Below are 13,347 nucleotides of genomic sequence, written 5' to 3' on the forward strand. Positions count from 1 at the left end.
CTGTGCATAAAAGATTGGTCACAAAAGAAAGCCGCGTGGTAGCCACGCGCAAAGTCAATTAAAATGGATTTAAATTAGATTTTGAATTATTGTGTATATTAATACCCTCAGTGACCCGAAATATGTTTGGGAATAAGCGTATTTTTGTCAAACGCACATAAAGCGTACATTAAAAGTGTTTAAATACTTTCACGTTTCGCTCCAATATCTATATTCTACACCGTGAACAATGAGAGGTTAGTGACGCTGAAATGGCGGGAGGTGCGCCGTGAGGTGAACGCGTGTTGATATGGCGCCAGAAAAGCTTTGGGAAAGGGGCTTGTTGTTCACCGCCCAAAATGGCGGGGCAATTTGATTTGGTTCTTCTGCGGTCTATAATAGCGGATGTGGCTGGTTTTGTGTATTTTAAGACTGCAATTTGGTTCCACGTTTACGAAACAAAAAAGATCCAGACGACCATGTAATTTTGTGAATCTCGATTTAGTCCAATGTTTGCGAACAAGCTGTTTACATTCAGCAGCACATGATTAGTGTTTTCCGTTCTGTTCTGATAGAAGTTCAGCCAATCTCGGGCAAACTGGCTTTTTATCATAAACATAGTTATGTAAGTATCTTTGAATTGAAGCGTCTGCTAAATGCCTAAATGTAAATAAAGTATATTGAAGCTTAAAGAGAAATAAATGCTGGTGAAATATGGACAACCCACCAGTTGGGTTGTTTTGACCCATTGGGTTGTTTTGCACCTTCTGGGTAGTTTCATTTAACTCACCTGTTGCTTAAAATTTACTATATTTCTTGCACTAAATAGGTTGGAAATTAACATATTATTATGTTCAATAACTGAACATTTATTAATAAGTTGAATAAATAATATAAAAAAACTTTATTAATAAATGTCAACCTTCTGATCACTGATGCCTTTAGTAATTTGTCTGATTTTTAATTTACAGGCTATTTTGGGTTCATTTTTTGGGTCATTCCATGTCAAATCAACCAAATTGCAAAAACTTCCCAGGCTCAAATTTTTGATTTTGCTCTTTTTTTTTTCTTTTTTTTTTTTGAGGAAAGATCTAGCGATGAAAGCTAAAATATTAAATGTCATAGATGAATATTTACTGAGTAATCCACTATTTTGTAGAGGGAGGTCAACATGGCAATTTTCACCTTAAGTCAAGTTACAGGGAGATTGATAGTAATATTAGTAAAATCTGTTGACTTTAGCAAGCCTTGTTGAATTATGTGGCAATGGTGACCATTCAACAATGGAGAAACAGCACTTTTCAAGTTTTGCTCCAAAGTTTGCATGCCTGTAACTCAAGAAGAGATTTTAATGCCCTTTTAGATATTGGGTCCTAACAAACCTTCCTTTTGGAATCTTTATTTTAATGCCCTATGAGTTTTGGTTCCAGAGATATCGCTAACATGTACACATTTTCAGTGGTCAAAAACCAAATGTGGGTCAGTTTGAAAAAATGCGATACTTCTTTTCTTTTAAAATGGAATGTCTGAAGAACAAATAATGTTAAAACTAGAGATGTATCTTGTTTCTTTCTGACAAGACAACTGCATTGAACATACCAGTCTGAGTGCCATGAATATTCTTTTTCCAAAGTATTAAAGATTTCACAAGAATTTTAGATTCTAGGTCTTCATAAACTTTTCTTTCAGAATCTTAATTTTCAAGACCCTACATTGTTCAGTCCCAGAGATATGGGAATCTCAGTGAGGCTCCATGTCCAGATTGCTGAATGTTACCAATTTTTAGTGGTCGAAAACCAAATGTTGGTCACTTTGTGTACATCTAATACTTATTTTATTTAAAGAACAATGTCTAAAGAAGAAATAATGTTGAAATTGGAATTGTATATGGTTTCCCCCATCAGAATAATTGCACAGAACATACCTGTTAATACCTGATTTCTAAAATTTGTGTGCCTGTAACTCAAGTATTAAAGTTATCTTAATATGATTTTAGATTCTGTTTTGGTCCTGCATGGTTTAATCTTAGAGATATCAAGATCTCAGTGCAGCCCCAAATTTACTTCTTGAGTTATAGGCATACAAACTTGGAAGAAAAACTTGAAAATTGCTGTTTGCCCATTTTTGAACGGTCACCTTTGCCACGTAATGCAACAGAGATTGCTAAATTCAACAAATTCAACCAATCTCTGCAAAAAAAATTATAATGATGCTGCCATCTTTCTGAAGTCATTTCACTTGACTAAGGTGAAAATTGCCATTTTGACCTCGATCTACAAAATAGTGGATTATCTTTCTTCAAAATAAATATTAGCAAAATCAAAAATTTGAACCAGGGACCTCTGGTTGAGTTGACGGAATGATCCTATAGTAATTTTTAGGCAATAGTTGAGTTAAATAAACTACCCAGAAGGTTGGGTTTGTCCATATTTCAGCCAGCAGTGGGCTGTTTTTAATCTAGCATTTTGTTTATCACAAAGTGACAAAGTCATTAGCATGTTAATAATTAAAATATGTACATTTAAAATGGAAAGAGAAAGTAAAAAAATGAGTTAAAGAGTTACCCAATTTAGTCTGGTTTGGAGACAATCCCTTTCAAACACAATTTAATTTGTTTATAGCCAAAGCAGCTGGACAAACAGGACAGGTGAGTTTCCACCCATGGCAAACAGACCAAGAATTGTTTTTATTTTCTTTCTCTCACTCACTTTCACTTTCTTTCTTTATCCTTTTTACCTTTTCTTTAATGAATACATTTTTTAACTGTTCTTTGTAATTGTGTTCCTCTTATCCCATTTGCAGATACAGCTATAGGAAAGCAATTTTTTGGATAATTTCCCAATGAAGCTTTGTGGCAGTTTCAAAACATTAACAAGAATCACAACAAGCCCAAAAACAATATTGACACAGTCAATAATGTGAGTTTGTGACAAGGCTGTAGGTGCTTTTCTAACCAATGGTAGAGTTTGGGAAACCTGTTTGAAAACAACTATTTTTATAGTTCTGTTTGGTGATCACAGCTGAGATGTGAATTTCAGTAGGAGATAGGAATTCAGATAGGAATTGCAATAATAGGAGGGAATAGTCAGAGGGCTTAGAAAATGGTTAGGTTTTACACACCATTTCCATTCTTCCCAAATAGCCTGAAGTTATAACCCTCATGGTAAAACAACAGATTGGAAATGAGAGCAAATTGAAAAAGCTTATCACAAGAGAGAACAGGACATAGGAGCAAGAGTAGGCTATGTGTTTTAATGTTTATGTTAAGTTACTGACGTTGACTGTCCAGTGAATTGCGGAAACTTAAACTGAAGTGAGTTCCTTATCAGAAGTGAAAGAGGTAGTCAGCGATCCCTATCACACTCAGAGCTCGACAAAACAACAGTGGTCTTTATCTACTCTCCTTCCTTTCCCCTCCAGATGTGTGCTGTTTGAAACTGAAAATAACGGTTTCACTACATCCTACCTTAAACCCACACATAAATCTTTTTAATGCATATTTCACAATGTCACTTTTGGCATGCCCGAGAAAGTGACGATTTAACTTATGTTTGAGGCATACTGTTTCTCATGTGATTACCTGTAATCTGCTAGTTTGTGAAGAACCATTGTTTAAAGAATTGAAAACATTTGGGATACCTGGGTCTTTCATATGCCAAAGCAATAGTGAAATAAAAGGAACTGTAAAAGTGATACAACTGATGTGCTGCAAAACGTTCTAAAGTCATGTAGATTTGTGTAAAAAAAAAAAAGGATCAGTCTAAATAGTTCAGAAATCATTTAGACAGTGTTTTTTTTTAAACCAGATTAACTGATTCAAGATCTGACTTAAAGAGTTAGTTCACCCAAAAATAAAAATTCTGTCGTTACTCACTTTCATGTTTGTTCATCTTCAGTACACAAATTAAGATATTTTTTGATGAAATCCAAGAGCTTTCTGACCCTAGACAGCAACCAAAGTCCCTTTAAGGCAAGTCATGTGACTCATGTCCCTCGGCGGCCATCTTTGAAACGCCTCTCTGGCACGCAAGTGCACCTCCTATCTCTTTGAATGGGGAAACATCAAATTCTTTAAAACAGTTCACCAAGCTTACGACTAAATTTCATATTTTAAATCATAAATGAAATCTGACAAGAACTGCCTCATAAATATTGTTCCTTGTGCTCCAATAGCATTCATAAAAAAGCATATTTTTCAGACTAGATCAGCCAGTGCGCATGCGCAGTACTGAACACACATCTCAGAATGCTGATTGTTTCTATAGCAACCGGGACTTCTAACGGCAGCTACAGTGACACGCTGACTTTACTAATCAACGATTGGTTGTTTCTTTGAGAAGGCGAGGCTTCACGGCCATAATGAGCAACGCAACATATATTTTCAAAAAAGGTAGTAAGGACATCATTAAAACAGTCCATGTGACATCACTTTCACCTGTAATTTTATGAAGCGACGGAAATCCTTTTTATGCGCAAAGAAAACAAAAATAATGATTTTATTCAATAATTTCTTTACTTATATTGGTTTTCGACATGCGTTCACTACAGTACCATGTGGTGCTACTGATGCTGGAGCTGGTGTTCTAAAGTTTAAAAAAAATTTCTTTCACAAACATCGCTTCACTTCAGAACACCTTTATTAGGGGCCGTTCACATGAAGCGTCTTTTGCGCGTACAAGTTTGTTATTTCAAATGGAGACGCGCGGCTTGCGCACGCATATTGGAAGCGACGCGGTCGCGACGCGCACGTGGTGTGACGCGCTCGTTTTTTCCAGGCGCGTCCACGCCGCATCGATTTGAAAACATCTCAACTTTTCAGAATGTCGCAAGCGCACCGCAGGTCATGTGACATGAACTAACCAATCAGCTTCCTCACGTTTTTCCGTTACATTGAAACCTCAGCAGAAACATGGAGGAGCAGCTCATCATTGTGGTCCAGGGATTTCTTGAACTTTATGATTTGTCAAGCCCCCATTATTTTGACGCTAATAGAAGAAACAATGCATGGAGACGCATAGGCTTTGAGCTAGAGCGCAGCTGATGGTTGCTTAGAAACGGCAGACGCTTCCGGAGCGCAAGTGCCCGAGCGCTTTGTTGATAAGAAAGAAAGCGGCGCGCCTAGCGTTTTCCACGCGTTTTTAGGCGCGACATGTGAACGGCCCCTTAAACCCCACAAAGCCATGTGGAGTGCACTTTTTTTGCTTCAAAATCTCAACCACAATTCACTGCCCTTATAAAGCTCAGAAGAGCCAGGACATAATATAATAAATATTTAATATAATATTTTTAATTTAGAAACTATCCCTTTAAGATTTGTATGTTTGGATTAGCTTGAAAGGTTCAGTTTATTGTAATTGCACTGAAAAACAAGATATCCTTACTTGAGTTCTACTAAAAAGTGTTTTTTGCACTTCTTAAAAAAGCTTTCTGTATTAAGTAGTTCATTTTAAATAGTAGAGTGACAAATGTGTTTTTTAAAGGTACAATGTTTCATAGTCTCTCTGTTAATATGATTTTATCACGTTTTTCTGTGTGTTTTTTAATAGTTTTAGATCTCACACCACAGATTCAATTGCTTTAAAAATAGCAGCAAACTGAAATGCTCCACTCTCGCCTTCAGCCATAAATGAACCTAAGATCTCGGACAGCTCATCACATCACTGACCTCGCTATTGAGATGGCAAATCCTATTTTACTTAGTGCTAGTCAAGCCTGGCCTAGACCACAACAGGGTCACAGAGGTCAAGGTAGGCTTTGTGTTATCAAGAAGCAACACCCTGTGAATGACAGGAAAGATGGAGTGTTCTAACATACTTCAGGAAAAATACCCGCTGTCTGGGGTTTGTTGATTTCAGTCACTTATTGGAATTTTACAGGCACAAAAAGGTCCACTGTTTATTGTTGTTTGTCTGAAGTATAGATACACAGAAGTCACTTTCTAACCAAGCAACTTTCTGTTGTTCAGTGCAAATATCCATAACCAACTAAGTCTTACAACTTCCTTTATTGTGGGTAGTACTGAGCAGTGTTAGGTTCTAAAGCTTTCAAAACATCAACTGAGAAAGTGTATGTTCTTTAGGTAATTGTGCGTGTTTTTGAAGGGAAAGGTTGGGATAAAATCCCTGCGAGGAAGACCAAGGACGATGCATGAAAGAGGTAAGCAACTGAGACAGGGAAAAGACAGAAAACAATACTAGAGGTCAGGTCCTGACATGTGCGATCAAACTCATCACAAGCTCCCAGGATAAGGGAACTCACAGCTACCACAGGGGGTCACGCTGCACTTGTCACAGCCAATCAGACACAGCCACAGCATGAGCGCTGCCTGTGTTTGAGTCTCCTCACTGTGAGACTTTTCTAGCCAATCATCTTGATTGATTTTGGGTTTGACTGACAGGGATGAGGGAAGGAATTGCAAAGCGTGTAATAAAGGTCAATGGAGCTTGAAGTGGTGTAGTAAACTGCTCTGGACATGTATAAAAGCAAAAAGATGACAAATTAAATCACTGTGTTCATCTGTGTGTTTATTTTGTTTAAAACTTAAAACTCTTGCAAGGGTGTTTGTGTCTGAAATTACCCAGAACTAAGGGCAAAAATACCACAGGTAGCCTATTTGAAATGCTGGGACAAGAAATGTGTATGTGTGCAAATACTGATGATTATTAAAATTAATTTCTTACAACGTGAGTGCATTTTTCAGTACTACACGAGCACAGCTACTACTTAAAGCAGAAATGAATATAGTTAATGTATGACTGAGTTGGCTCATGTGGGAGGGTTTAAGCTGGGCCAAGAGGGTCATAAACACATTTTAGCTTTGGAGTTCATTGTTATTCTTCAATGGGGTCACCACGAGGTTTAGAGTATTGTTCACAGACTGTGAGTCTCTTTAGAGAAGCCTGTACAGGCTACATGCATTCACATGTGTAGTCTCTTTCTTTCTGTTTATTTTTATCACTAGAAATCCAAAGACTAACATTATTTTTTTTCTAAAACCATGTGGCAAACACACGTCTATTGTGAAGCCGGTTACTTCCCCTCACGGAACAACTCCACCTGCTCGAAAAATGTGCTTTGAAAGAGCAATGTTTAGAATGCCTGGTTAATATATACAAATAGCGACCTCTGTTGGACATGTAAGGTCATTACAACAACTGTTATTAAAGACTACTTCACATGCAGTTAGCCATTCGTCCGTTTTCTAATGAGATGTTCAGTTGACTATTATACACATTTAAAATAACGGTTCTTTATTGGTTTTGATGGTTCCGTGAAGAACCTAGGCTGTCGCTCCCTATACCCTCATTCACCATTTTCTACATTAGTCCACTAATACTCCACTTGAAGAGTGAATGAAAAAGAGTGAGTGAATTCGGACACTGAGTGCAAGGACTGCCAGTTTTGCATTGTTTGTGTCTGCTGCTTAATAATCATTTGAACAGACAAACTGGCAGCTCCGGTAGTAAGATTAAATGATTTATCTTGAATTCTGTCATGGAAATTATGTGTAAATCCTAGTTAAACAATTTAATAATCAATTTACAATTAATTTATACCTGTGTTGCATTATGCTTGTACGCCGTGGACGAGCGCGTTGTAAAATGAATAGATGGATGATTCAGCTGCGGGCGCCATCTTCTGGCGAGACGCGGGAATTAATTCGGCGTACGACTGTTTAGGCTAGAAGGGATACAGCTCTGGCTACTGGGCATGCGCACATCAGTTTATCGTTATTTTTATTACACTGTACAACAGTAATACTGTTTTTGTATTATAGTAACGTGGGGTTGGGCTAGGTGTAGACGTTAATAAAACACAATCTAATAGGTAGAAAAATTAATTCATTGTCAGTTTCCGGTCGGAGCGCTGTTCGATTCCGAAAATTTTGGAATCGATTCCGATTCCGATTCCTGGTTCTGGAATCGATTGGATTCGATTCCAGAATCGATTCCTCACTGTTGTTTCGATTCTTTTTCGATTCTTGTTTTTTAGATTGGAGGAAGCTAATTTCGCAATAAATTAGGGATGCACCGATCATGATTTTTCATGGCCGATTCCGATACCGATTTTTTACAAGCAAGCTGGCCGATTCCGATACCGATTTCCGATTTTTTCAAAAACAAGAAGTTATGCAAGTAAACAACATAAACAACATGTTTATTTAGTATTTAACAGGCCAAACTGGCTTTGGCTATTGAATCAATAGCATCTGACATCTGAAATTAAATAATAAATAAAAAATATGAAATTAAATACAGTTTAATAAGCAAAACATGCTTTTAGTAAAGTAAAACAGTAAGCCAACAGGCATTTTAATGTAAAATAATAATAATCATTCTTAACAGAACAGACTTTTATTTTTGGCTTTTCAAAAGTAAAGTAATGCTTGTTTTTTTTTTTTTTTTTTTTTACAAAAATAAGCATCTCAGCTTTGTCACAAGTGAGTCTGTTTCTTTTTTCATCTGTCACGTGAGAAGCTGAGCTGAACAAACGTTCGCTGTCTGCGCTTGTGCAGGGCGAGGACAGGTACGCTCGCGCAACTTCAGCGAGCACAGAAAAGCGGCTGTCCTTTGCAGACATTGCAGATTGCAATCTTCACGTCCTGCTCACAGATTTCGAAAAACCTCCACACAAGTGACATGTTTCTGAATGAATCGAATGCCGCGGCCCGCGTACACACTCCCGGAAAAAAACCGGCCGGGATAAAAACGAGAACCGGCCGGTTGCCGATCGCGCGTTAGATGCAAAAACCGGCCGGTTTCGATTTATGGCCGGTCAACCGGTGCATCCCTACAATAAATGCAGGATGTAAAGGTCGTATAAAGTTACCTTCTCATAATATGAAGCTTCATTTGTAAAACTATACACTGAAACAAAATAAACAGAACTTTAACAACAACACTGATATAAGAGCTATAATTTCGCAATAAATGCAGGATGATATAAGATAAGGTATAGATATAAGATGATATATGATATTCTGTCGTGCAGCGCTCAAAATTGTGGACATCATGAGCCAGTTCTCCCGTAAAATAACATCTGAATCGTTTTTTGAACTGGTTCATTTATATGATCTATCCGAACGAATCTTTTCGTGGAAATGTATCAGACTATAATAACTATTAGCGAGCAAGAGGCAAATTAATGGGTGCTTCTCAAACTGAAGGCTGCATCCTTAAACTCAGACGAGTTTAGTAATGAGTCGATTTTATTACGTTTATTTTCGTTAATCGACGTTTGATGACTTGCAGCCGAAATATGTAGCCTTCATGGAATGCAGCCCTCCGTTTAAGAGGTAAGTTTTGTTGAACTGAAAACGGCTCTGAATGAGGAGTCGATTCCCCTTGAGAGGATCGATTCCAAACGTTGGAATCGACTCTCGATTCCCAATGCCTCGGAATCGATTCTTTTTGGAATCAATGGCCCGTATTATCTAGCCGTTGAGTGTACATCAGTTGTACACTCGTTTTTGCAGTGCATTGTGGGATTGAATGAGCGCATTCGAGAACGTCCACTATGGTTTCGGACACCACTACAAATGGATGTCCCCTCAAATAGTGCCCTAAGGGTATAGGGGGCGATTTCGTATACAGCCTTAACATTCAGGGAACCTTTCCACTGCACAAAAGGTTACATAGTGGAAAAGGGGTCTAAATGTTTTTTTTTTTTTTTTTAAATGTTCGTCATATTAAGAGTGTTTATTTAAAAACTGTTGACTGAAAGGTTATTGGAGGAAAACAAAATGGTTTTTCTATGGCATCACTGCGAAAACCCCATTTGAAACTTTATTTTTAAGAGTGCACCAGCCTGTTTCTTTAACGCTTCCGGTTCATTAGCCACTATAGTGAGATGACTTAAAGAATAACAACATACACAGTAAAACTGTTTGCATTACAAACTAGTGTGTTTATAATTAAGATAATACATTAAAATACCATGGTAGGACACACCAATTTGCAATATCAAGCTGCAAAGCACGCTGTTTTGAACAGCTAAAAATAGCTGGATGCGAACAGGAAGCCAGACCCATAAAATGTACAAATGGCTGAGCCCATCCTTTATTCAAATTATTAATGATGATAGTTATGTAAATTATGACAATTATCATTAACAATATTAATAACAATAATTTGTACTATTATTGTTGTTTATATGAATCAACATTTTCAGCAGTAATTTAGAAGACTTCCTCTGCAGGATCCCTATTGTGCTCCGGCCATGATACTCTGCTGCACCCCCAGGAGTCAAACATACGCACACATACACACACCGCCAAGGCACTGACCTTGAGTTTCCATGGCAACCTCTCTGCTCCACATGAAGCTTCACTTAAGTAAACAGGCATGCACACACAGACTTACACATTTGTATGTAAAGTATATTGAACACACAGATTACAATACGAACTCCAATTATAATAAGTCTATGCCACAAAGAGACTAATATTACATCTAGTAATCTAGTCTATTGTGAGGTCATTCCCCCTTTAAAAAAATAGATGTTAAGTGAGGTCAAGGTCTCAAGAGTGATAGCTGAAGTTTCACTGTTTGTGGGACTTGAACCAACAACCTTCTGGTGAGCAGCCATAAGCCCTGGCCTGATTAAAATGACTAGACCTTAACATTACTTTGCTAACTTGAAACATTTAATCTGGTAGAAATATTGTTTTGTGAGATTTGCAAAGCAGTCAAAATGAGTAAGAATAAAAGAGTGTTTAGACAAAAACTTGTCAGGCAATTTCCAAACAGAATACACATTTGGTGGAATTCAAACATTACTAGACTATTGGAAATTAATTAAAGATGTGAGTCTATAGCTGATCACTTCTTAAGGACCACAGGATAACATTTCTGATGCGTGTTTTTTTTTTTTTTTTTTTTAACATACATGTCTAAAATCAGTCAAGCAATGCTGCTTTTCAAGAAGAAATGAAATGTGTTACATTAATTTATTGTTGGTTCCAGTAGTTCACATTTTAATAGACTGCTACCATGTTGTTTATTAGACACCTGGTATGGGAAAATTGGTTACCTTGTTAATCCTGCAGAAGAAAGAAGCCGTTTTTGTACGTTTGCCTCATCCTAATTAACAGAAGTCAGTCTTAATTAACAAAAGTCTTTGTATAATATGATTCATGGATTGCTAAGCGAGTGGTTGTTCAGTGGTTGAACTATATTTGCCTCTAAAACCCATAAGAGCATGTTGTCAAGACGACAAGTTTGATCCTTAAATAACTGTTTTCAACTGGGAAAGTACATTGAGAAAGTTTCAAAAAGCCCTTAAAATATTGTTTTAAGAAAGTAAAATAAAATGTTTTGACTATCCACATTTTTTTTCAACGCGGAAATAAGCCTATTGATGACACTTCTGGTTTATTAGCCACTATAGGGAAATAACGAGAAGAATAACAATGTGCAGTAAATGGTAAAACTGTTTCCACTAAAAACCAGTGTGTTTATAATTAAGATATGTTAAAATAATGTAGTAAGACACACCAATTTGCAATATCAAGCAGCAAACAAGCTGTTTCATTTAGTTAAAAATATCTGGACGCGGATGAGACTGGAAGCCAGACCCATAAAATTTACAAATGGCCATGCCCGCTCTTACGGGAAAAATAAAGTGTATACGCAATGGTTTTTAAATTCTTAACAAATACTGCTAACCCTGACTGTAATTTTGAACGTAAAAGACTGCAGTAAAAAAAAATGTTCGTTGGTTAACGGTAAGTGTTTTAATGATGCGTCATCAATCGGCCATATTGGCGGCACTGAACATAATACCACTGAACCAAACTAATCTTGCATATTTTGCTGATTATTGCTACTGAAAATGGTCAATTATTGTCATGTTTCAGACCAGGAAAAACATTTGGAGTATTGACTGCCAAAAGTTAAAACAAATCAAGGAGAAGAAAAAAAAAACTGTCTGAGGAACAAAAAGCGTTTGTGGTTGGCCAAACTGAACCAAGATTTCCAAGGCAAGAATCTTGACAACATTCATGTTTGTTCTTATCATTTCCGGTCATGTAGGTGAAATATTAGGCTAATATCTTAATTAATACTGCTTGTATATAACTTTACCACCTATTAATTTTAGTTTGTCAAAATATTGCACTCTTTGCTGTATACTTCTCTATATGATTTAGCAGCTTCTACACATTTTTTTCCTGTGGTTTAGACAGCATAAATTAGTAAAACAACCTATTCGTAGTACATTAACCATGCAATCAATGCTGTTGTTCACATCCAAGTATTGCCAAGATCCAACCTTACATTTCATGTAAATTTACAGTATAATACTGTTAAATATACCAGTTTTGTAAGTGTATCTATCTATCTATCTATCTATCTATCTATCTATCTATCTATCTATCTATCTATCTATCTATCTATCTATCTATCTATCTATCCTGATTGCCTGTGAGCTTCACACCTTTCTCTTTTTCTCTGCTTCTAACCCCATGTGTAATAGTTGTCACAGTTGGTTATAATGGTGTCAGGAACTGTAGGTACTGTAGTCCAGAGACTCTGTCAGTCAGCCAGTCTTCACATATGGTGCCCCCACACACAGGCAGGTCGAAGCTGCTGTGGCTTTAAGATGCACACAGATGTGTAAACATACATATTTACCAAAGTACAAACATGTTGCTTTGCCAATTAGCATCATTGCCCATCAAGAGTTCAAGCCTGTCCCATTAGCGAAGACCTCCCTCCTTCTCGATCTCCTGTCTCTGCTTCTCTCCCCCTTTCACTGCTCATTTCCTGTTACTTGGTTACCGGTTGCCTCGAACTGCTTGGGCCAATTGCGTTGCCATGGTGACCATGCCCATTCTGTCGTTTCCCAACAGCCTCTTGGCTCTCCTGTCCTGACATTCCCCACTGCCCCCCAGCCTGCGCGCCCAGGCCCTGGCCCACCCTACGCTGAAGTCCCACGAGGCTGTCTGTGTGTGTTTGCCTGCGTGCGTTTGTGGGCTCGCTCCCTCCCCCTCACTTCTTCCTCAGTTTGGACGACAAACAGACCGACCACCTCCCTGTACAAGCAATTTAACACCTGCTGAAGAATTCATGGCTTATCTGCATAGAAAGACAGAGGTAGAAAGACAAAGACTGAGTGAGATGCATAACTGGAAAAAGCAATTTGTAGTTATTTAGAATTGTCTATCCCAGTTTTGGTCCTGGAGGACCCACAACAATGAACAAAATGTCCTAAATGTGCCATTTTGTGGTTCCTCCATGAACTGAATTGAATAAATCACATATTTAAACTCATATTATGGTACTGAGTGTGATTTTGTTCATATATGATCTAGATTGCTCAGAATAGAGCACAAGAGAGTCATTCAGTGCTTTTCTGATCGACTGCATT

The sequence above is a fragment of the Garra rufa genome, chromosome 15 (assembly GCF_049309525.1).
Source record: "Garra rufa chromosome 15, GarRuf1.0, whole genome shotgun sequence".
In the NCBI taxonomy this organism is placed as follows: domain Eukaryota; kingdom Metazoa; phylum Chordata; class Actinopteri; order Cypriniformes; family Cyprinidae; genus Garra; species Garra rufa.